This window comes from Solea solea, chromosome 19 (genome assembly GCF_958295425.1).
Source record: "Solea solea chromosome 19, fSolSol10.1, whole genome shotgun sequence".
Classification (NCBI taxonomy): domain Eukaryota; kingdom Metazoa; phylum Chordata; class Actinopteri; order Pleuronectiformes; family Soleidae; genus Solea; species Solea solea.
In genome coordinates, this window is record NC_081152.1 from 10,126,784 (window position 1) to 10,131,213 (window position 4,430).

The following is a 4,430-nucleotide window of genomic DNA, read 5'->3' on the forward strand; positions in this document are numbered from 1 at the left end:
TCACACTGAGGTAACTGAGGCTTACTGCCTGTGCTGCAAACCACAAATCAAGTAAGTAAACATTAAACAAATAAACAACTTCTTTCTCTTAAGAAAACCAAACTCGTTGGAGTTGATTTAAGGGAGTTGAAAATTCTTCTTCAGAAGAAGAGGCTTGCTCTCTGTGCTGTGACAATGTCACCTGCAGTGACCAGTTGGACAAAGACTGACCCCCTCACAAAGCAAAAAAAAAAAAAAGCGTTGTTCAGGCAGAAAAGAAGTGTTATTAAATGAGACAAAGAAGAGGAAAAGAAAAGGACAACAGAAAGAAAAGACAGAGGAGTGGGCATGTCTCAACTCATCCAGACTGACAATAGTTTAATGACACAGTGTCTAACCTGATAATAATTCAACAGTATGTGTATGTGCTCTCTGAAATACAGAGAGCAAAAATACAGGGTTTGGACAAAAATGATATTTTTATTATGGTTGAAGTTGGAATAAATGTGAACTAAACAATGAATAGATTAAATCAGCATTTTATGGATAACCAATTTACCTGATGTAACACAATTTTGGTTTCATATTTATTGCACATTCAGTCTGAACACATACATTCATAAACAAATCTGTTTAATTGTTGCCTCTAAGCTCTAAAAATGCATAAATAACATGCAAACATGAATAGAACGTCAGGACATATAAAATGACTTATGACATAAGGCTTAAGTGTTATAGGAGCTGTAAGATTGTTCAACCATCTGCTGACCACTCCAGAAAGAAAGAGGGACCTTTCTGAAAGAAAAAAAAAAGATCCCGACTGAACCTGTGGCCTGAAATTAGGATTGCCAACTTCCTGATAAGAAAATATGGAACGTACTGTTTACATATTGGACTTTACACACGTACCTAAAATACTGCACTTGACATACTTGTCTATGTGACCCCCACACACTTCACACTTTCACAGCTGAGATGCAGATCCCCTGTTTTAGAATGGTCTGTATATGTATGTAACTTTTTATCGGCCAAATATGAATTTAAAAATCAATATAATAATCTTTTTTTCCACCCCGAGTGTCCTCCTGTTGCCATTTACCTTTGCATCTCACGCATCTCTGTTGCTACGATACTTCAATTAAAAATGCCCATTTGCTATTAGATAGTAATGAATGACGGACAGGTGGAGAGCAGCCTAACAGCAGGAGGGATGATTTTATTTCCCCCCCTCATACAAATCATGCAATCTTCATTAAAATTAATCTGCAATTTTTTTCTGTTTCATGTTTTTTTCAAGTCATGTTTTGCACTGACTTGATTGTCAAAGATAAGGACCAAAGTGCATTTTCCTTGTCTGTTCAAAACGGAACAGATCTTTTATCTTTCCAATACAGAACAAATCCTTATTTTTACAGTACAGTTGGCAACCCCATACCTGAAATACCTAACCCTTGTAAAACGGAAATGAAATGAAATCATGGCTGAGAAGACAGAATCAACTTGGCTTGTACAAGTTACAGTTGTAAACAAAAGTATGCAACATCCATTTCCCAGACAAATCGCTCTCATTGGTTATTAGCGGGTAAATTAATAAATATGATTGTTGCTACAAAAAGGAAAGATTTTGATTTCAAGTGAATACACTCTTCTGTAAACACACTTATGGCTAGTATATTCTTGACAATTCTTGACAATAAACGATCCTAAATGTTGTACACACAGTACTACAATATATCGCACTTTGACACATGTGACACATGGAGTCTGTTCCTCTCAGTAAGGTTAACGCACGATAAAGTGACACCTGAACAACATATACACAGATACCAGACATGCATACAGTATATCACAGAAGATCACTGTTGAAAGTTTAAGAAAACATAGGAGACGTTTTCATGTCCTCTCTTTGATGTACAAGACATTTTCAGGACGACGATGTTACAACCGTGCCCTTGAGAGATTTCTAGATAGTTCAGACGTGACAAGCAGAATTGGGTACTGGTTCCTCATTTCCTTGATTGTAACAGTGTGAGTGTGGAATACAGCTATAATCATCACTGTTGGGAGAGATGTAATTATAACTCTCTGCACTTTCTCTTGCCGGAAATAGAGACAGAGTGTGTGTGTAGTGTGTGTAGCAGGCGTGTCTTCTGCTCTCTCCTGGGCAGAGGACTTTGGTTTTATACCTCTGAACAATTATGCTGAGTCAGAGTTTTGAATCTCTTTTTTTATCTTCCACATTGGGCTTAACACTTAATATTCAAATGGGAGGGGGCTGTAATGACTGTATCATTTCAAGCTTTGCCATTTAATCATTTACTCACAAGTGAAATGTTGTTATTCCAAAGTTGCAAAACTACATATTAGATGACATTTAAACACTTTAAAAAAAAAATGTCAGGTTTCCTTCATTAACTCCCATCATATTCAAGACCGTTCAGATTTATAGATCCATAGATATATGTTAACCGACCATTACTGTGTTCACAACTATTGTCTCGCCGTAATTAATCTGGTGCGTATACAACCCGGCTTTTCTGAGCAGAGCGTTAATCATGTTTATACTCTGTAATACAGCAAAAATCTTTATGATACAGGCAGCCTATAAAGCAGCTCAAAGACTGAGTGTATGAGCAATAAAAGCGGTCACCTGCTCGTGCATTAGCTACTGTGTTTGGCTGTTGCCCTACTTAAGTGAAAGAGGCTGCACTTTGTTTAAATATCTGCTCTGGAGAAAGAGAATGATCACTTCAGACCAAACAGGTCAATCTTAAAGGGTCTAAGTGTCTAACTTCATAAATAATAAACACACATTCAAACACACCTCGGCATGCACAGGACTTGTTACTGAGATATACACTACTTTTAAAAGTGGACATTCACTTACAATAAAATGTGGAAATTGAATTAGTTGTCCACTTCTTGAGGGCTGAGCTCATGGTGATTTTGAAGCAGCAAAAAATAAATAAATGAAAAACATGTACAACCTGCAATCTATATACCCAGGCATATTCAGGCTCATGAACAAAATAACTTACTTGCTGAGATATAGGCAATAAAATGTCAGCGTCTCCTGATCCTCGAGTTGTTAAAACAATTAAGAAGAGAGTTTTGTCCCCCCTGCTTCGAAAAGCAGAGTCAGTCTGTTTGGATAGTCTATTAATGCTTGAGGACAGTGTACTTGGACAGAGCCCATTTTCTGATTCAGCACTTCCTCCAGTGCAGTGTTAGAAAAGCAATCAGGATTGTCCCACAGCGACGGGGTTTATTGCTCCCCTCCCTCCGTCTTATTCCAGACTTTGTGAGGAGAAACGCAGTTATTAACTCCGAAACATTCAGTCATTATCTCAGACAAATCAGGAGGAAAGTTTTGTTGAATTATTGAGTCGTGTCTGCGAGTTTTTGAGGTCGCCATCTGCACGGAGACACTCTCGCTGCTGAGGTTTGCACAACAGAAAGATTTTGTCGATTGACTCGTTATTCAGGACTTTCTTTTTCTCTCCTCCCTCTTTTCCTTTATCTTATCTCTGCCCGACTGTTCTGTTCTGTTCTGTTTATTGTCTCCTTTTTTTAAGTCCATTTATCACTTTGTGAACACGTAGCAAGCCTCCACTGTAGGTCAATGAAACACAAGAGAACTCATTTGCTCTGTTGTGTGAAAAAATCAATATCACGTTCACTGAAAATACCTGGTTCTGGTTGGACTCACTTTATCGATTATGTCTGGGTCACTGGAGCAAAAACTGAGCTCCAGGAAAAGAAAACTGCAAATCTGACTGAACTGACTCATCTGTTTCTTTTTAACTCAGAACCAAAGCAAACAGGGTCATTATTAAGGTTTCTATTAAAACCTGACAAAGGTCAAGGTCTACAAATCCACAACAAGCTCAGAGGCCGAGAGTCTATATACTAGTAAATCACTCTAGATACTGAATTATTGTGGTTACAGTATTTCTCAGAGTAAATTTAATTCAGGAGAGAGTTACTGAGAAAATGAAACTGAGTGAATTACATTCATTTGAAAGAGAATAGCCTTTGGCACTTTGAGGAAGTAGAAAAACACAGAAGTGGTGCTACATGGTGGTGACACTGGGGGATGTGGTAAAGCCCAAAGTAAAGACATAAATATAGAATAGAATAGAATGCCTTTATTCTTATCATTGTACAACACAACACATTTGGTGGTGAATAGATTAGACTGTAGTTATATTTGTGAATTTCTGATTGAGTTTATAGTCCTGATGACAGGGCAGCAGACTGAAAAGACCATGGCTCGTATGGGGAAGAAGGATACATATCCGGAGTTGAGATGGTGCATGGGTGGAGGGGACTCGCACACAACAGAAATGACACTTCACCGTACTGAAAGCCTCAAGGTGGATACAAACAAGAATGAGAAGGGTGTGTGCGTGGCGAGAATTTGGTTTGTGATTGTTGGAACTCACACTTAG